Raw genomic sequence first — 21,648 nt, 5'->3', positions numbered from 1 at the left:
CGCTTAATTAGCCGGTTTAACTCGGCGGTTCTGTCACAATTATAACTAAATGCATGTACATGCATTTCGTGTGGTAACTCATCCAACTCGAGTGAAGCAGCCAGTGATCCTAAGACACAAGTGGTGAGTCCATGAACCTTGGTACACCGCGTGTAACCAAGGTGAAGCCTGAGTCCAGGAATGCCTAATTCATCTCACATGCAAGCAGCTATTATCCAAGTTGGTGGCTAGGTGGCAGGTGCACATCTATCACTTGCCACATTGTCCAAAAAAATGCGCCTCATAGCACAAAGGTGTCTGGTCTTAATATTCTAGAAGGCTGCCCATGCATCCTTCTTGATGTATTCTGTCCAGCACAGTGATTAACTTTTTGCTAAAAAAACTTGGAGCTGAAGAGAGTCGACAGTGAGAGATGCCTCACCCTTTTTTTATCTCGAGAGGTGCCTAACCTAGTTACAGTTGTTTAGGTCACCATGACACTAGCTGAAATAAAAAAAACAAGAAAAGAAGCATTGGTTGAAGCGGCCTTGTTTGTCATTCTTCACCCAAAGAGATATATAACACAAAGCTAGTCAGCAAACAAGCGTTGCTAATTTTTGGTTCTTGGTTACCAGTCATCTTCAAGTGCTACTACTTTTTTTTTGTGAAAGTTGAGTGCTTGCTACTACTTGACCTATCCGTGAAGAACAGGTGGACTTTGAAGGCGGAGAACAGGTGAACTTTGAAAGATATGAGACATGTCGGATGTTTTGTCTATTGGCTTCTTCTTTGCCAGAGGATGATATAGTTGATAGGATTCGTGACCTTCTCACTTCATGGTGAATAGGTGCTCTTGCAAAATACTAGCTCTCAGATATGTGTTCTGTTTTGTAGTGGCTGCATACGGTTTGTTGCAGAGGCTAGAACATTATTATCAACAACCTTGCTTCAATAAAACTCTTCTACCATAAAAGTCGCCAATATGGGTCAACTGCAAAGGTGTCTTGGTCAACTGCAAAGGTGTCTATGAATATCCAAGTGGTATCAACGCTCTTTGTGATAGAAGTATAGATCCTGAGGACCGTGTGGCCTATAGGTGTAACACAAGTTCAAAATTTGAACATGCTTAGAGTATGGATGAAATGAATTGAAATTGTAGAGAATTGCTCCGGTACCATATTCTATTGTTCTTATTATTCCCCAAGGGGCTAGGCCTTATCTAGGATCCATCTTTGCATAAAGGTGCATGTCTAATGAACTTTTCATTATTATCTGCACGTCCCTTGATTGAAACTGTTTCAAGAGAATTATATTCAGTATGACCAATTAGTGAAAACTATAACGGGCAGTTCCAAGACCACCAACTTGTACTTTTCCTGCATCAGCCGCAGTCCTTGCTACTGTAGACAATAGCTGACTCCATTACATAGGGGCTCAAACCATTCCATCTGATGGATCCATGATGCTCTGTTGCATGATTCATCTCTCGAAACTGACCTCGACATGCTTGTGACAGCGGTGCATCTTGAAGCACGACTCCCTGATGATAGGACTGGGCATTTGGCTTCTTCCAATTTCTCGCACTAAACCTTAAATAATGGGATGCATATGTGACTAACCTGTCAGAAAGTGTCGGGTGCCACAATTAGGGACACCCTAATCGGGGTACTAAAACCGTTTTTAAAAAACACAAACGCCTGTTAAAACAATTAGGCTCACGGCCTCCTTCCAATCCGGAAGAAAGGAAAAGACTCAATAAAGCCCAGCACGCGGCCCATTCACATCCCCCTCGAACCCGCGGAATGATCTCCGCCTCGCTCGAGGGCCCCCCCCGGGCCCGCTGGACAACCTACCCTCGAGCGGGTGATTCATTCTACGCCTCGCTCGAGGCCCCCCCCCCGGGAACCCTCGACCGCGCAACACACTTCCGCCTCGCTCGAGGGTAGCAGATCTACCCTCGAGCGGGTAACTCATCTCCGCCTCGCTCGAGGCCGTCTCTCGGCACAAGGGACAAACGGCCCCGCCGCCCAACCGCCCGCCGTACGAAGGCATTAAAAGCCAGCCACTCCGCCACGGCTCAAAGGACGAGCGGCGTCAGACCGCCATTCCCACAGTAGATGTGACCGGGGTCCCATCCGCTGACCCTGGTCATCACTCCACCATCCCGGACGATGTAGCAGCGCCTTGGGACCTGCGACGCGGGACAAGACAGGCTCGGTACAACTCCCGCCGACCTTCCGGACTCGCCCCCCACTGAGGAAGGGGTCCGGCGGCGGCACGTGTCCCCCGGACCTTCTAGTGTGCACACCCGCACTCCGACAGGGGGTCCAGGGCCGACTCGCGCCATTACTACCGCCAAGGCACTGCAGGACGACCGGCGCCGTCCCCGCAGGGCCAAGGACGAAATCCAGGACAACAGCAACGTGCGCCGCCTTCCCACAGTGTACTTCCTACAGTGTTCGACCACTGTACCCGCGATTCGGGGGAAAACGACGACTTCCGCGCCCTACACTCGTGTACGCCGCCCCCTCCTTGTGACTATAAAATGAGGAGGCGGACCCCCTTTAAGGGGGGCTGGGCTCATCTGGACGCGAGACTCTAGCCTGCTGGTCTCTCTGGTTTCTATCTCCCAAGAGAACTCTCAGCACTACTGATCACTCATCTCAACCGACTCCACTCCTAGCAGAGACTTGGGAGCTTCCCCTCCCTCTCTTGCCTCGCTTGTATCCCCTACTACAAGCACCCCGGGTGCAAGATAATACAGTGCCCTCGCACACCCCCTTTGCTGGACGTACGGCCCCGCGGCCGGAACCAGGATAAAACTGTGCGTTACTGTGATTGCCTCTTGCATCATCATCTGGGACGAGGAAACACGCAGCATTTACTAGTTGGGATCCAGGCCCCCGGGTCGGGACACCGACAGTTGGCGCGCCAGGTAGGGGGCGCTGCGTGACTTTTTCTCTCTTTTTCCCATTTGATCTCCAGGAATGGCGAGCAGATCCAGCCCATACCCTATGGGTGTTTCGGATCCATTCCCAGCGGGACGCGTTATCTCGTTCGGGAGTCTCGAGTTCAGGGCAACCGGCAACGGTTACCTTATGCAGCTCCTCTCTCCCGGACGCAACCCCATCGCTCCGACTTCGCCAGCCGGCGCAACAGGCGCTCGGGTCAGCGTTCGCGACAAGCACGCGCGGAGCGGCGTCGTGTGGCACGCCACAGCTCCCCCACGTGGGTAGAGGCTGGCATGTCGCAACTCAGCATCACGGCCAACGGGGCTACCGTTTCGTCATCACGTACCTCGGCGTCATCTGTGCCGACATCGTCACCTGCTGCGGCACTGGTGCCTCCCAGGGGGGGCTTGACTTCGGCGTCGCCCTTCCCCTTCGGGATGCGCAACGCTGCTGCCCACGCCTCGTCAACCAGCGCTAGCTTCATCGAACATGAGGATCTGCCGGGTCATCATCTTCGGTCGATTCGCAGCCCCATCACGTCATCTCCTGACGAATCCTACCCCGAGACGGCGAGCTCGATCGCCGACGACATCGACTTCTTCATGAACAACTTCGTAGCCGAGGAGGCCGAGGACTACTCCGGGGTCCGCGACCCCGACGCTCTCCGCGCGTTCCAGCTGGCGACGGCCTACTGCCTCACCTGCTCTGAAGACTCCAGCGAGGGGGATTTCGATCCTTCCAGGGAATGCTTCATGGCGGACCTCGCGGACGAGCAAGACGACAATACTCCAGCCAACGATGAGGGCGGCGGGGCGAACGTACGGGCAAAGCAACCGGTGGTCCCGGCCGCAGCCCCTTCCTCGTCAAGTTCAGCGGCGAGACAAGCTCAACTGGCGCAGCTCAGCGAGCTTCAAGCCAAGCTCGACGAGCAGCGTCAACAAACCCAGGAGCTACGCGCCGCACTCGAGCAGCAACGTACCGCGCCTGGTGCACACGCCCAGGCGGCGGGACGTGTTGCACGGGAGCGCATCCTGGCCGACGACAACGTCGACAAATCTCCGGAACTGAAGACGGCGGGCGAGAAGCTCGTCGCTGCGGCCTACCTACTCCAAGCTATGCCCGAGCCGTCGACACCTTCGGGCCGCAACTTGCGCCGCGAGGTACAGGAGCTCATCGAGCAAGCTGCCGTGCAGCAGGCCGAGAGCTCTGCGTCTCGTATGCGCTCGAGGGCACCGGAGCAGCGTGATGGGACTGCGCGTCAGGACCGCGAGGTCTCCGTGCACACACCCCCAGCGGGGAAGGGCAAGGCAGCCGTAGCGCCCGGCGTGAGGGCACCCTCGGTGCACGAGCGCATCGGAAGAGTTCCCGTGAGGGAGCGAATCCGTGATACTCGCGGGTACGCTGGCGACGGCGACGCCCGCAACGTCATCAACGGCAGGAGGTACACCCCTCGACGGGGTGGACGCTTCGACCCTGAGCACGACAGGGGTGAGTCACTAGAGCCTCCGGGCACTCGGGTGTTCAGCCGGGAGATTCGAACAGCATCTTTTCCCCCGCGCTTTCGACAACCCAACACCCTCGTCAAATACTCGGGCGAGACTGATCCTGTAGTCTGGCTCAATGACTACCGCCTAGCGTGCCAGCTAGGCGGCGCGACGGAGGACGCGGTCATCATCCGCAACCTCCCTCTTCATCTTGCCGACGCCACACGAACGTGGCTCGAGCACCTGCCTGCGGATCAGATCCACAACTGGGCCGACTTGGTCCATATCTTTGTGGGCAATTTCTAGGGCACGTACGTGCGCCCTGGGAACTCTTGGGATCTCAAAGGGTGTCGCCAGAAGCCCCGTGAGTCCCTGCGTGACTACGTGCGACGCTTCTCCAAGCAGTGCACCGAGCTCCCTAGTGTCACCCACGTCGAGGTCATCAACGCTTTCCTCGAGGGTACAACCTGCAGGAACTTGGTGCATGAGCTTGCCAGAAGCCGACCCGTTAACACCAATGAGTTGTTCGACGCTGCCACCAACTACGCCGCCGGCGAGGAGGCTGTTGGTGCCATTTTCGACGACAAATCAAGCAAGCGCAAGGACGATGCGCCCGCGGAGGGCGGCAACGTCAAGCCCAACGCCCCCACCAAGAAACAGAAGCGAGGCAGGAAGGGAAAGAAGCCGGTCCCGCCGAACCAGCGCGGGTCGGGGCAGGCAGAGGACTCCGAGGAGGCCTTCGCAGCCGCCCCAGACCGCAAGGGACCTCGAGGCCCCCCTCGAGGCGGCGGTGGCCAGTTCGACGACATGCTTAAGAAGCCGTGCCCTTACCACAAGGGCCCAATCAATCATACCCTCGAGCAGTGCGAGATGCTCAAGAAGTACTATAACCGCGTCGCACGTCGCGATGAAGACAAGAAGAAGGATGCGGGCGACAAAGGTGGAGATGACGAGTTCCCCCCAGTGGAGAACGCCTTCTTCATCTTTGGAGGAGCGACGACGAATATGACTCCTCGGCAGCGCAAGCGTGAGCGCCGCGAAGTCTTTTCTGTCGCCAAAGCCACGCCATCCTACCTCGACTGGTCGAAGGATACCATCGCCTTTGGCCGCGAGGACCACCCCGACTATGTCCCGCATCCGGGACGGTATCCACTTGTTGTCGACCCCATCATCGGCAACACTCGCTTCTCCAAGGTGCTCATGGACGGAGGCAGCGGCCTCAACATCATGTACGCCCCCACCTTGGAGCTCATGGGGATCAGACTAGACAAGCTTCGCCCTAGCAAGTCGCCATTCCATGGCGTTGCACCGGGAAAGCGAGTCCAACCCCTCGGCCAGATCGATCTGCCTGTGTGCTTCGGCACAGCAGCCAACTTCTGCAAGGAGGTACTCACTTTCGAGGTGGTGGGATTTCGAGGGTCCTATCATGCCATCCTTGGTCGTCCTTGCTACGCCAAGTTTATGGCCGTCCCCAACTATACCTACCTCAAGCTCAAAATGCCGGGTCCGAGAGGCGTCATCACCATCGGCTCTTCGTTCGAGCACGCCTACGAGTGCGACATCGAGTGCGTTGAGCGTGCGGAAGCTCAAGCGGAGGACGAGGCCCTCGCAGCCACCCTCGACAAAATGGCGAGCGAGGCCTTGGACTCCACGCACCGACACGCCGGGAGCTTCGAACCCGCCGAGGGTATCAAGAAGGTGCCCCTCGACCCAAGCCACTCCGACGACAAGGCGGTGCAGATCAGCGCCACCCTCGACGACAAATAGGAAGTGGTGCTCGTCGATTTCCTCCGCGCCAACGCAGATATCTTTGCGTGGAGCCCCTCGGACATGCCTGGCATACCGAGGGAGGTCGCCGAGCACTCTCTTGATGTCCGACCCCACTCCAAGCCGGTGAAGCAACGCCTGCGACGCTTCGACGAGCTCAAGCGCCGGGCGATCGGCGAGGAGTTGCAGAAGCTTCTGGCGGCCGGATTCATCAAAGAGGTATTCCATCCCGAGTGGCTGGCTAACCCAGTATTAGTGAAGAAAAAGAGTGGAAACTGGAGGATGTGTGTGGACTACACTAGTCTGAATAAGACATGTCCGAAGGTTCCCTTTCCTTTGCCACGAATTGATCAGATTGTAGATACTACTGCGGGATGTGAGCTCTTATCCTTTCTTGATGCTTACTCCGGTTACCACCAAATCAAGATGAAAGAGTCCGACCAGCTCGCGACCTCTTTTATCACACCTTTCGGCATGTACTGCTACATTACGATGCCCTTTGGCCTCAGAAACGCCGGAGCTACCTATCAACGGTGTATGCTCCACGTTTTCGAAGACCATCTCGGGCGGTGCGTAGAGGCATATGTCGATGATATCGTTGTAAAATCCAGGAAGGCGGACGACCTGGTTGCCGATCTCAGGATCGCATTCGATTGCCTACGGGCCAAAGGGGTAAAACTTAACCCCGAGAAGTGCGTATTCGGGGTGCCTCGAGGCATGCTCTTGGGTTTCATTGTCTCCCAGCGGGGCATCGAACCCAACCCTGACAAAGTCTCGGCCATCACTCGGATGGGACCGATCCGGGACTTAAAGGGGGTACAGAGGGTCATGGGATGCCAAGCGTCCCTTAGCCGTTTTATCTCGCGTCTCGGCGAGAAAGGCTTGCCCCTGTATCGACTCTTGAGGAAAACCGAGCGCTTCACATGGACCCCCGAAGCTCAAGGAGCCCTCGAAAGGCTGAAGGCATCGCTTACCCGTGCTCCCATTCTTACACCACCTACGGACGGCGAGCCCCTCTATCTATACGTAGCTGCGACGACCCAAGTGGTCAGCGCGGTGATCGTGGTTGAAAGACAAGAGGAGGGTCATGCTCTGCCCATCCAGCGGCCGGTGTACTATATCAGCGAGCTGTTGTCTGAAACTAAGACACGCTATCCGCAGATTCAGAAGCTGCTCTACGCAGTAGTGTTGGCTCGACGCAAGCTGCGCCACTACTTCGAGGCCCACCCCGTCACCGTGGTCTCGTCCTTCCCTTTGGGAGAGATAGCCCGCAACCGGGAAGCCGAGGGCAGAATTGCCAAATGGTCTGTGGAGCTGATGGGAGAGACTCTCACCTACGCCCCCCGCAAAGCGATCAAGTCCCAAATCTTGGCTGACTTCGTGGCTGAGTGGACGGACACTCAGCTACCCCCATCACAAATCCAGGGCGAATGCTGGACTATGTACTTCGACGGGTCGGTGATGAAAACTGGTGCCGGTGCCGGTATCCTCTTCATCTCACCCCTCGGAGAACACATGCGGTACGTGATCCGTTTGCATTTCCCTGCTTCAAACAATATGGCAGAGTATGAGGCCCTCCTCGGTGGCCTCCGCATCGCCATCGAGCTCGGCGTCAAACACCTCGACGCGCGCGGTGACTCTCAGCTCGTCGTCGACCAAGTAATGAAGGAGTCTAGCTGTTACGACTCGAAGATGGAGGCATACTGCAACGCGGTGCGCCGCCTCGAAGACAAATTCGACGGCCTCGAGCTCAATCATGTCCCGCGCAGGTACAACGAGGACGCCGACGAACTGGCCAAAATAGCCTCGGGGCGGACCACCGTCCCCCCGAATATTTTCGCCCGCGACGTCACCAAGCCCTCCGCCGAATTCAAGGACCGGTCGGAGCCGGGCCCCTCGTCCACCGGGTCCCCCGACGGGAACCCCCAGGCGGACGGGGTCGAGCCCATGGACATTGACTTCGGGACCACCTCCGCGGACGAGGCCGAAGCAATGGAAGTCGACGAGGCCCCCACTTTGCGAGACTGGCGCATCCAGTACCTTGACTGGATGGTTCGAGGGATTTTACCCTCGAACCGTGCTCAGGCGCAGCGCCTCGCCGGGAGGGCCAAGTCCTTCGTCCTAATCGACAATGAGCTACACAAGCGTGGCCCCTCGGGTGTCCTGCAACGATGCATCCCCATCCCCGAGGGCAAGGAGCTGATCCGCGACATCCATGCTGGCGTCTGCGGCCACCACGCCGCGCCACGCACCCTCGTGGGTAACGCGTTTCGGCAAGGCTTTTACTGGCCCACCGCGGTCGCCGACGCCACTGACGTCGTGCGGACTTGCGAGGGTTGCCAGTTCTACGCTCGAAAAACACACCTCCCGGCTCATGCCCTGCAGACGATCCCCATCACATTGCCGTTTGCCGTGTGGGGACTGGACCTCGTCGGTCCGCTGAAGAAGGCACCCGGGGGCTTCACCCACTTGCTGGTGGCGGTCGACAAATTCTCCAAGTGGATCGAGGCTCGACCCATCGGCAAGATTAAATCCGAGCAAGCAGCTCTATTCTTCAACGACATCGTCTTCAGATTCGGGGTCCCGAACTCGATCATCACCGACAACGGCACCCAGTTCGCAGGAAAGAAGTTCTTGGCGTTCTGCGACAGCTTCCACATACGTGTGGACTGGTCGGCTGTGGCACACCCACAGACGAACGGGCAAGTGGAGCGTGCCAATGGCATGATCCTCCAAGGACTAAAGCCGAGGATCTTCAACAAGCTGAACAAATTCGGCCGAAGGTGGCTCACAGAGCTGCCCTCGATCATCTGGAGCCTGAGGACAACCCCGAGCAGAGCCACGGGCTTTTCTCCATTCTTCCTGGTCTACGGTGCCGAGGCTATCCTCCCCACTGACTTGGAGTACGGATCGCCGAGGCTTAAGGCATATCAAGAACAACGAAACCAGCGAGCTCGTGAAGACTCGCTGGACCAAGTGGACGAGGCTCGAGACATGGCGCTCCTCCACTCTGCGCGCTACCAGCAGTCCTTGCGAAGGTATCAAGCGCAGAGGGTCCGGCGCCGAGACCTCAACAAAGGGGACTTGGTGCTAAGGCTTCGACAGGACAACAGGGGCCGCCACAAGCTCTCACCTCCATGGGAAGGACCGTACATAATCGCCGAGGTGCTCAAGCCCGGCACGTACAAGCTGGCCAACGAAAAAGGCGAAGTCCTCCCCAACGCTTGGAATATACAACAGCTACGTCGTTTCTATCCCTAGAATTTCAAGTTTTTTGTGCATTTGCTCGTACTTGTATCTTCAATTTCCAGAAATAATAAAGTACGCTTCACTGGCTTATTTTTGGGAACCGTCCGGGCCCTCGAAGGCTAGGATGTGCGTTAACACTGAGGTACGCCCGGCTTTACCCTCGGCAAAGCCGAGCCTCCCTCGGGGGCTACTACGGGGGGAACCCCCGAACGTCCCCAAAAAGTCGCCAATGTTTTTCGAAATATTTCCGTCTCGACCCTAAGCTTTTCTCGTATCCTTGGAAAAAACGGACGCGAGGCGTAAGCAACTACGGTACGGGGCTGGCCGAGTCGTGGGGCCGCCTACGCCTCCGGGATACGGCACCCCCCTCACCACCCTACGCCTACGTTGCTTACGAACGCGAACTTCCTCGCAGATGTTTATCTAACGCGCATACGAAGAACATGGAAATAAAGTAAAGAAATATAGGCTCGAACGCACAAGGCCTCGACGGGCCACACAGTCAATTTAACGAAAATAAATCTCTTGTATTCATAGAATACGATTACAAAGCGCGACTATGACATAAACACTAATCTAGTTACAATGGGCTTCGAGGCCCAGTTTTCCTACAGGCTATCATCCCCCCTTGCGGGCCCTCAGGGGCGTCGAATAAGGCGATGGGAGGGATGTCTGCTTCGAGCTTCTCGGCGAGGACGGTGGCGAACTCCTCCGCGGCTGCATCGGCTTCGTCCATGATGACCGACGCGGCGTCTGCATCCGCATCATTGGGAACGACGTACCCCGACGACACCCTCTGGAGATCCATGAGGTAGTGTGTCGAGGCCACGGCGAGGGCCCGCAGGACACCGAGACGGAAGGTGCTCTTGGCGTGTTCGGCAACCCGGCCGCCTAGCGCGCGCAGGTGGCTGATCACCGAACTGCCCGAGACAGCACCCTCCCCCTCGAGCTCTTGACACACGCTCACGGCGGTCTGCTCCAACTCAGCAAACTCCATCTGTGCCGCCGTAAGCGCGGTGTGGACCGCTTCCTTCGACGCTGTCTCGTCCGCCACCCTTTGCCTCAGCTCTGAGCAAAGAAAACCAATGTCAGTTACGAAAGAAAACAAATCGACGAAAAATCAAAGGTACTCACCCGCCATGTTCTTCTGCGCTTCCTCCCTCTGGGTACGGGCGGCCTCTTCGAGCGAGGACAAGGAGGTTTCCTTCTCTCTAAGGGTGGCCCCCATGTTCTGGAGGGCCACCTCCTTCCCCTCGAGGGCCTCGCCCTTTTCCCGGAGGGTCCCGGTGAGCGCGACCACGGCCACCTCTTTATGGAGGAGCTCGGCCTTCTGCTGTTCGAGCGTCGTGCTGAGGCGCTGCAGCTCGCGCTCTGCACCTCCGCCTCGCGAGCTCTCTCCTCGAGCGCCGTCCGAAGGCGCTGCAGCTCGGCAGTTTGCGCCTCGGCCTCTCGGGCCTTCTGCTCCGCTGCCGCCCTCCGGACGACTCGCTCGCCAGCAACCCGCGCCAGCTCCTCCTCCAGTGCCTGCTGACGCACTCCCAGATCGGCCATCTTTGTATTGGCATCGATGTTTTTGAGCACCAGCTCGGCGTTGTGTTGCCCGAGCTGGCTCATCTGGGAGTACAGCCGGTTCATCTCGACGCTCTTTTGGCGCGAGATTTCCCTCAGCTGCTGCAAAGGGGAGGGCGTGGGTGAAGACGCGTAAAAACTAAAACCGAATCCGAGCAATTTCCGGGGGGAAATATTTACCTGGCTGACCTGGTAATCCGCGTTCTGATGGAGCTGATAAGCACGGTCGAGGGCCTGCAAGATTTCGCGCCCGACGCCCATCTGCTTGTTCCAGGCCTCCTCTTCCTCTTGCTCCTTGCGGAGGAACTCCGAGGGGACCCCGGACGGAACGATCGCCCCGAGATGGCCCCCCTCGGACGTCCCTGCCTCGAGCGTGCCCGCGCCGGCCGACGCGAACTCGGCAATGTGCGCGGCGGCACTTGCCGCAGCAGCGGGGTCGATGTCCATCGAGTCCCCATACTCCTCGCTGCTGTCTGGCAGCTCCACCACCGCCGTCGCGCCCTCCTGCGCCGTTGGCACGGGTACTACCGCAACGATACCCTCGTCCCGGGCCTCGGCGGTCTCCAAGATGGGAGCTCCTCCCACCCCTAGCGCCTCTTGCGCCGTCTCTTCCTCCGCGACACCCTCGCCCTGAGCCCTCGGGGGCTCATGGACGAGGGTATCCTCCTCTGCGCCACCGGCAGGGCACTCCTGCTCGCCCCCTCCAGCTTCTCCTTCCGTATCCGGTCGGGCGGCGCGGGCCGCGTCGCCCTGACCGGCCTCAATGTCGATGGCCGCCTGGGCGGCGCCACCGGCACCGCCCCGGCCGGTCTCCTCGGCATCGTCGGCCTGAGCAGCCGCTTCGGCGCCACTCTGGCCGGCGTCGCCTTCCTCTTGTGCCTGAGCCTGCTGCGCCGCCCGGGCCCCTCGGGCCAGGGCCTCCCATAGCCTCGCGGCCGCCGCCTCAAGATCCACAGCAGGCTGGGGCTGCGGTGCCGTGTGCGGCGTGCTGCGCGCCCCGGTCTTGAGAGCCTTGGCCGGGGCAAGCTGCACCGCATCTTTGGGAACGGCCCCGGGGCTGAAAATCAAGAGACGCGAGTTGAGCAGGATCGAGAAATCCACCGGATACGTAACAAAGACGAAATCCAAAATACTTACCCAGATCGAGCACTCATGCTCCGCTTCCTCGTGGCGCTCCTTCGAGCCCGGGGCATCGAGCCGTCCCTCGAAGACTGCCCCGAAGGCGCCCCCCTCGTGTCGGCCCGGCGGCTCGAGGCTGCCAGCACGGACGACTCCTCTCCCGCCGCAGCCTCGGCGCCACGGATCAACACCTGGGGCACGGGCGTCTCCTCGGCGCCCGCCGACGGGGATGACTCCCGCGCCGCATCCTCGAGGGAGGGATTCGCCGATGGCCCCCCTGCGGCCCTCGGTTCCTCTGGCGCCACGGTCGCTCCGTCTTCCTCGTCCCACAGGTAGAACGGTGGGGGGCTCGCGCCCTCCCCGTCCCTCCTCGGAACGTGGTCCTCGGGGTCCGAGGCCTCCTCCTCATCCTCCTCCGAGGACTCGGGTGTGGCGGGCCGCGCCTTCCCCTCCGAGCGAGCGAGCTTGCACGCCTTGTCGTGCTTCGCCTTCCTCTTCCTCTTTCTCTCGGCCTTTGTCTCCGCCGCGTCCTTCCGCCTCTTCATCTTCTCCGCGTGGAGGCGATTGATCAAGCGCTGTTCTGGGACCGGGGGCCTCGAGGTGCCACACCTCAACCCCTGTAAAACACACCGGAAATAGGGTCAGGAAAGGGGAATTACACAACGCACGACAAGTTCAAAGCCAAAACGTACCAGGGAAATATACCCCGGCTCGGGGCGCATCTTGATCCTCCAAAGATCCGCGGGATCTTGGGGAAAGTCTGCCACCGCGTACTTCGCCCTCCGGGCGGCGTTGGTGTGGGAGAGAAGCTTGCTCGACGTCCTCGAGCCTTCGACCTTGCTCCCGGGGGCGAGCTCGAAAATCGGCAGGGCCCTTTCCACGAGAGGGATAACCCTCTGCCGGTGGAAGTTCGCGATGACGGCCGCTGCCGTCAGCCCCTTCTTCGCCAGACGCACCAGCGCGTCAGTGAGGCCCTCGAGCTTGGCCTGTTGCGCTGGGGGCGACACCCCCCAGTCCCACTTCGGCGGTCGCTCCCGGATAACTTTGTTGGTGAACTCCGGAAGCGCGCCCTTGTGGTTCCGAAGGTAGAACCACCCTCGGCTCCACCCAGCGTTGTTCGTCGTCATCTTGCTCGTGATGTAGAAGTTCCTCCGGGTCGGGCGGACGTGGAGCGTCAGGCCGCCGGCGCGCGCGTACCGCCTCGGCTGGTTCCGCGCGTTCTCGACGAAGAGTTCGCCGCGGAACAGATGAACCCAGAGGTCCCAGTGGGCCTCGATGCCGAGATACCCCTCGCAGACGGCGACGAAGACCGCCGCCTGCGAGATGGAATTGGGGCTGAAATTGTGCAGCTCCACCTCGTAGTAGTCGCATAAGGCCCGCATGAACCTGCTGATGGGAACGCTGAAGCCCCGCTCGTGGAGGCATACGAAGCTCACGACATAGCCTTGCGGGGGCTTCGGCTCGGTCTCGTCCGGGTGCGGGGAAATCCACGCCGGCGCCCCCAAGTCTGGGTTCCGTGGCGGCAGCCGGTCGGCGACCAGCTGCTCCAGGACCGCCACGGTGGCGGAGGACCTCCCCCACGGCAAGGGTTCCTGGATGTCTGACATGTCTTCGATTCGAAGGGGAATGTGGGAACGAAAGCTCTGGATGGCTAAGGCTCAGGATGCAGGGGATGCGGAGAAGGCGAAGCAGAGCAAAAGCAAATGGCCAGGTGAACCCGGAACCTCCCCTTTCTCTTCATATTTATTCACCATTACGGCCGCATCCGCAGCCATGGCCCAAATCTACCGCATTGAAGGCGGTAGATTTTGCTATCGCTGACGGGTGGGTCCCTCGACCGCGGAGTCTTCCACGTGCGCACGCGACAATAAATGCGGCACCGTAACCGGCGGGCGCGGCGCGACTGTTGCGCTATCCCATCCGTCAGCCGCCGCCCACGCCGCTTCACTTGCCCGAGGCGGACGCCTGAAAAGGCGCGCCCACGCCGTGCCGCCCAAATCGGGCCACGTCGCCCGCTACCGGCGGAAGACCCGCGCGCGCGCGGCTCGCGGCTCTGCGACGTTTTCAGACCACGACGGAATATTCCTTCATAGGGGTCTCTCTACCCTCGAAGGAATCGCATTTCGAGGCCTTACTGATCAGGGGGTCGAAGCCTGGCCCTTCAGGGGGTTCGACAGGCGCCCCAGATCACCAGAGTCAGGGACTGCGGGGATGTGCCGTACAAGCTACCCTCGAGCGTGGAGTTCGAGACATCCTACGCAGTGTTCAAGGCCAGTCGAGGGTGCCTAGAATGGGTATCCCATCGAGGGAGAGCATCGAGCCCTCAAACCCTACCGAATGGGTTCGAGCCCCGCCTAGCGAACCCTCGCGAGCGCTTTATGAGACGTGTCTATGGACCACGAGCCGACCCCTATCGAATGGGGCACGGACGTCCGCTTGAACAACCCGCTAATAGCTCACTGAAGCAGCCATAGCTCGCGGCCCGGGCATGGGTAGCATGGTGCGCTTCACCCCTCCTCCCTGCGGAAGGGCGACGAGGGTCGTAGTCGAAGTCGAAGGTTTCCCCTGAACGCCTTCACACGGGCCTAGATTGGGGGCTCCTCGCACACCACGGTTCAAAACCACACCCTCGAAGAAATCGACAACCGTCACTTATGAAGCTCCATGCGTAAACCGAACCCGCCGCTATTATTGGCGTACGTTCCCCTAACGGCTAAAGCTGAACGCCGGATCGCTGTACCAGCACTGAGAGTGCCGAGGCCGGCTGAAAAAGCGCCGATGCCGGCTGAAAAAGACGCTGGACGGCCATCCCAGTAAAGCTACCCAGCGGGACAACGTTTATAGCCCTTGGACAAGCACAAACTCTCCTCCAAGGCCTCGGGGGCTACACCCGCGGGTGCGCTGACGCGCCCCCGCGAAGGTGACTTCACACATTCAAGGGTCGTAACTCTATGTACACCCCTATACCCTCGGTAATCCTCCCCTCAGAGGGGAAAGGGGATTTTATTGCTCAAATGCAAGTCAAGATTACAAAGGGTCACCGGCGCGAAGCCATCGAAAGATACAAACATGGTGCCACCTACGTGGCAATTTTCCATGTCTTGGGGAGGAGCGAGCGACGAAGAAAGGCACCGAGCCCCTAGCTGACGCAGCAGCGAGGCTGCTAGGGATGCGAGAAGCGGCCCCCAGACCTCACGGGTCCAGCGGGACGCTCTCCTCGCAAGCCTTCTTCTGGCGTCTCCTCCACCGAAGACCATGCGGGGGGTCGAGCTGGCGGACAGCGCCCTCCGCACCGTCTCCCCGAGAGCAACCTTGTCGCCGGGGGGGACGATGCGAAAAACAGCCGCCGGACCTGGTGCCAGCGCCCCGGTCAGGCGTCTCCATCCCCCTTCAGGTTAGGGGACATCGCGGAAGCATGACCCCACGGGCCCAATGCTCTTCTGCTGATCCCACTGAACCTGAGGGATGGAGCGCACGCCCACTCCGGTCTTCCCCAACCGCTCGCAAGCATCCTTCTAGCGCCAAAAGCCTAAAAAAGCCAGGCCACCCCATCTGGGGGCCGGTCACAAAAGGGCAGAGAAAACCTTACAAAATTAGGGTGATACTGGAAGAAAGAGTCGGGAGGCTGGAGAAGAAGGGAAACCCCACGACCCCTATTTATAGCTGCGCCGGGCACAAAGCTTCAAGCTTATCAAAGAGCGGAGGCTTGTATCGCCCGTGACGAAGCGGCGCTCCACGAGCAAAGGATGTCCTCGGTCCCCGCGCCGAGACACGACCGAACGAAATAAAGTAGAGCTGAGCCCCTGAATGCTAAGCGGTGCAGCATCGGCTCTGGCCGGATGCCCTCGAACGGCGCCCCGTAAAGCAACCAGGAACGCCGGGGCCAAGGCCCTACGTACGGGCCAGCGCGACGGGAGCACCAGCTGCCAAGCAGCGGGCGCTACCATCGCCCTGGCCCCCCTCAGCACGCGGACACGTCTTGTCCTTCAAACAAACAAACAAAGAGGCGCGCGCCTCGAAGCACTCCCCCCTCGGGCACACTACCCCGACCGGCGTGTTGTCACATCTGCTGGGCTGGCGCTTTGGCGCGCCTGGCGGGTACGCGACATTGACTAATCACGTCGAAAGGGAAATCACCATTTGGCCGAATCCATTGACTCGATCAAAGCCTCGGGGGCTACTGTCGGGTGCCACAATTATGGACACCCTAATCGGGGTACTAAGACCGTTTTTAAAAAACACAAACGCCTGTTAAAACAACTAGGCTTACGGCCTCCTTCCAATTCGGAAGAAAGGAAAAGACTCAATAAAGCCCAGCACGCGGCCCATTCACATCCCCCTCGAACCCGCGGAACGATCTCCGCCTCGCTCGAGGGTCCCTCCCGGGCCCGCTGGACAACCTACCCTCGAGCGGGTGATTCATTCTACGCCTCGCTCGAGGGCCCCCCGGGAACCCTCGACCGCGCAACACACTTCCGCCTCGCTCGAGGGTAGCGGATCTACCCTCGAGCGGGTAACTCATCTCCGCCTCGCTCGAGGCCGTCTCTCGGCACAAGGGACAAACGGCCCCGCCGCCAAACCGCCCGCCGTACGAAGGCATTAAAAGCCAGCCACTCCGCCACGGCTCAAAGGACGGGCGGCGTCAGACCGCCATTCCCACAGTAGATGTGACCGGGGTCCCATCCGCTGACCCTGGTCATCACTCCACCATCCCGGACGATGTAGCAGCGCCTTGGGACCTGCGACGCGGGACAAGACAGGCTCGGTACAACTACCGCCGACCTTCCGGACCCGCCCCCCATTGAGGAAGGGGTCCGGCGGCGGCACGTGTCCCCCGGACCTTCTAGTGTGCACACCCGCACTCCGACAGGGGGTCCGGGGCCGACTCGCGCCATTACTACCGCCAAGGCACTGCAGGACGACCGGCGCCGTCCCCGCAAGGCCAAGGACGAAATCCAGGACAACAGCAACGTGCGCCGCCTTCCCACAGTGTACTTCCTACAGTGTTCGACCACTGTACCCGCGATTCGGGGGAAAACGACGACTTCCGCGCCCTACACTCGTGTACGCCGCCCCCTCCTTGTGACTATAAAAGGAGGAGACGGACCCCCTTTAAGGGGGGCTGGGCTCATCTGGACGCGAGACTCTAGCCTGCTGGTCTCTCTGGTTTCTATCTCCAAAGAGAACTCTCAGCACTACTGATCACTCATCTCAACCGACTCCACTCCTAGCAGAGACTTGGGAGCTTCCCCTCCCTCTCTCGCCTCGCTTGTATCCCCTACTACAAGCACCCCGGGTGCAAGATAATACAGTGCCCTCGCACACCCCCTTTGCTGGACGTACGGCCCCGCGGCCGGAACCAGGATAAAACTGTGCGTTACTGTGATTGCCTCTTGCATCATCATCTGGGACGAGGAAACACGCAGATTTACTAGTTGGGATCCAGGCCCCCAGGTCGGGACACCGACAGAAAGCAAGATTAGATTGGAACATAATAGGTGCTATAGATATGTCCTTTGAAAGGATCGGACACTATAAAGCGGATCGGACACTATAAAGCTCAATAAAAGTAGCAAATGTAGGATGCAGATGACACATTGAAGCCAGACATGCCTACATATATAAGCACAGGAACACAAGATAAATAGACATGGTTGTTTGTATGCAGGTTTATTATGCTTTTCCTGTGAACTCATTCAACTGAGATGATGCCCCTACGATCGTAACCACCGTTGCATCCATCGTGCAGAGTTAGCCAATTGTTGTTTTTCTGATGTGTCGCCCAAGCTTGAAACAAGAAGAAGAAAAAAAATTAAGAATGAAATAGTCGTGAAAGACCAGGATGAGAAATTTTTAATATGATTTTGTACGTCATTAATAACACCTTATATCATTTGTACATTCCTTGATCAATTAACCACGAACTTTTGGGCTTTGATGATTTTTTTTGGCAAAATTCATTGATTGAAATCCTATTGCAGAATAATTAACAATGTCCAAATTGGTTGGGTTTGGTTTATAGAACGGTGATTGGTATTAGGGGTGCAAATTGGTGATCCTTACATGCACCTCCAACGTAACCCTCTTTAATTCAAAATTTTGTACTAATTTTCCAAAATGAGATCTTATGTTGGAGTAGTAGTATAAAATTTTGAACTAAACAGGATTGGAGGTGTATTTAAGGATCACTAATTAACACCCTTAATTGGTATTTGGTGGGCTGGGTTGGTCTGCAGTTGACGTACACAATCAGAGAAGTTTGGTGTGGGTAACCCCGTTTTGAGACCATTAGCAGCTAGCTTTAGTTCTAGATGCGCATTTGCCACCATAAGGATCATATGACCTGCAGCTACTCAGGCGCTTGTTCTCCTTTCACTTAGACACTTTATATATACAAGCACCACTGTGGCACTGTCAAACTGATTTAGCCCATTTTAGTTGCATTGCCAACGAACATTACCAATTGTATTGCTTTGAGTAGACTTCAAACCAAATTGCACTGCATATCTACAGCAGTTGTGGTGTCATGTCTCGGTCGATTAATTACTCCATCGTTTGATGGCCAGGAGATGTGACATGGCAGCCGCAACAACAACAACAATAAAAAAAATGTTGTTCACGGAAAAGATTGAGTGGCCCGCTGATTCATCCCATTTCATTTGCGAGTAGCTAAGTTGGCTGGTGGCTTGTGACACCATCCATTACTCGTCACATTGTCGTCCACAACTATCCTATAGCAAAACTTAAAGGTGGCATCCGTCCATGCTCGAAAAGGCCACCGCCCATCGTTTATTTAGAAGCAATCAGCTTGTTGGGCTGGGAAAAAAAAGTCAGCCCCAGCGGCAGCCGCTGGTGGCATCCCTTTTGAATTATTGTAGCTATAGGGCCTGTTTAGTTCCAAAAAATTTTGTGCGCTACAGTAATTTCGAAGGTTTAACTACTAATTAGGAGTGTTAAATGTGGATAACTGACAAAACTCATTCCACAACCCCCTAGGCAAAATCGCGAGACGAATCTAATGAACCTAATTTGCAATGATTAGACAATGTCGTACTACAGTAATCAATTTCTAATGACTAATTAATTAGTCTTAAATAGATTCGTCTCGCGATTTCCCATCCATCCGTGTAATTAGATTTACAATTAGATCATGTTTAGTTCTCCTAATCTTCGGTTAAAAATTACTACAGTAATTTTTTCCAAAAATTTTTGGAAACTAAACACGCCTATAGTGAAAAATTAGCCGGCGGCGGCTGCTCTAGCCACCGGTGGCTTCTTGCTCTCACGAAGCACAGTACCTACAGTGAAAATAAGCCAGCGGTGGCTGCTCCTCCCGAAATTATTGTCTCTCTGCTCTCTTCACTTTGTTCACGCCCGCTAACTTGTTGGAATCGGGACGAACGATTTTGGTTATTTGATTTTCCGACGATACTAATTGGGTGTGGTTATCCCTATTCCAACAAATTTGATTTCTCACAACTTTTTAACATTTCCACCGTGCACCGGTCGATAACTATTTTTAAATATTTGCACCGTTCACTGGTCGATTTTCTTGAACAGACAGATGGGGGAGAAAGAAAAGATCTTGCGCTACTGTTGTCAACACTTAACAGCGCCGTGACACGGCACTGACACCAGGGGTCACTTGCATGCTACGATTAGATTGCAACCGAGTCTAAAATATTTTTTTGTTTTTTTAAAGAAGCCAAACATCAGAATCAAAAGCCCATCGGACTTAAAAGGTTTTGCAGCGTCCATAAATCTCCTCTGGTCGAAGCACCGATGCAGCAGATGCAGAATCTATCCATACCAAAGGGGTGTTTAGTTGCGCTCCGTAAAATTTTTGAAAAGACATCCTTCTACATTTAAAGTAATAAACATAGACTAATCACAAAAATAATTACAAACTCGTCTGTAAATCGCGAGACGAATCTAATGAGCCTAATTAATCCATCATTAGATGTTGTTTACTGTAGCATTAATGTAGCAATTTAGCGTCTGATTACAGACTAATTAGGTTCATTAGATTCGTCTCGCCATTTACAGACAGCAGTCGCAATGCGTTTTTTATTTCGTCTAGATTTGTCTTCATCCATGCAGATGCCGGAATTTTTTTTTGGAATTTTGAATTTTGTAACTAAACACGGGCCAACTCTTTTTTTAAAAAAAAAATCTCGCCCCCACACCTACTCCCGGCATACAAGAATAAAAAAATTAGCTGGAAGTGGAGGAGAAAGTAGATCGAAGAAGGAAGAAAGCGTACCACATCGCCAACGATCCTTATCCGATCCCCGTCATCATCACCATCGCGCTTCCCTTCGGCTCCCCCACTGACGCCGACGCCGTGGTAGGTGAGTGGGCCCGCCCAACCGCCGAACAACCCAGGCGACGGCGGCTCGCTCCTCCTCGAGTGCCGCCGGCGAGCGGCGGTCGGATCGGACAGCCACCAACCACGCATGGCCCCGGGCCCGTGGGGCCGTTGCGATCGCCGGCGGAGCCCGCGGCGGGGGAAGGAATAGTGGCCTGCCGGTGCCGGCGGGGCCCGCGGCCACCCGAGCCCGCCTGCGGCCGCGGCTGCCGCCTTTTGAGTTTTGAGGCGCTCTGCTCTCTTTCGGCGCGGGGTCAAGGGGGTGCGGGCCCACGTGTCAACGGGCGGGACCCGGTCGGGTCGGGTTGGTTTGGACTTGTACGTATCCAGGGAGCCACGTTTGAGCGGGCCCACCGCGGTGGGACCACTGCTGGGAACTGGGATCCGCGGTGCGGGCTGTTGGGACTGGCCGGGTTCCGAAGTGGCCGAGGGCTCCACCACTTCCATCGCGCGACGGACGAATCAGAAGCAATCCGCCTTGTCGGGGAGGAGCGGTGTCCTCCGGGTTGTTTTCAGTGTTTGGATGGAGGCACCGTTTTTATTAATAGATACATCTATATTTACACGAAATGCATAAAAAACTATGTAAGTACATTTTTAAATCTTTAGTATGGAACGAGGAAGTATAATAGACGTACATATCGCAACGCAATCTTTATAATATATATTGCACACGCATGCTTGCAAATGTGGTGCTTGCAAAAATACATCGGCGCGAGAGAATTTTTTTTCTAGTAAGATGGTAGTAATAGATATGATAGGGTCATATTTGCTAATTGTTTTTAGAAAAGTACCACATAAAATTTGTGGATTCGCAAAGTTCACGTACATGTGCGTCGTGACTATTAGGTTACGAGTACGATCAACTATTACAGCACCCATAAGATTTAAAATGTGAGCTTATTAGCGTATATAAATACTCACGAAATACGTAACACATGAAACATAGATAGTTGTGGGGTGAATAGATCCGGTTGGTGAACCAATCGGTGTTGAAGAACCCCATTTATAAAATCACAAATAAATGAGAACGATTAAGAAACCATCAAAGAAACCTTCACTATCCAGTGAACGCACTCCGCATTGCTTAGCTATTCGATTGGAACAATTCAACACATCAATCAACCACGACCTCGTTTCCAAACCATATGCTAACCAATAA

At 56.5% G+C, this 21,648-nt stretch overlaps 1 long non-coding RNA gene across 1 annotated transcript; it reads right to left on the bottom strand.

The window, feature by feature from the left end:
* Positions 1-1,210: 1,210 nt before the first annotated feature.
* LOC120659787 lies at positions 1,211-20,706 on the bottom strand. Its single transcript, XR_005669172.1, has 2 exons — positions 20,382-20,706; positions 1,211-1,598 (listed from the first exon to the last, which is right to left on the bottom strand). It is a non-coding gene; the product is annotated as an uncharacterized LOC120659787 (long non-coding RNA).
* Between the last annotated feature and the right edge of the window lie 942 nt (positions 20,707-21,648).

The sequence above is a fragment of the Panicum virgatum genome, chromosome 2N, assembly GCF_016808335.1.
Source record: "Panicum virgatum strain AP13 chromosome 2N, P.virgatum_v5, whole genome shotgun sequence".
Classification (NCBI taxonomy): Eukaryota; Viridiplantae; Streptophyta; class Magnoliopsida; order Poales; family Poaceae; genus Panicum; species Panicum virgatum.
This window is presented reverse-complemented; position numbering and strand designations above follow the sequence as displayed.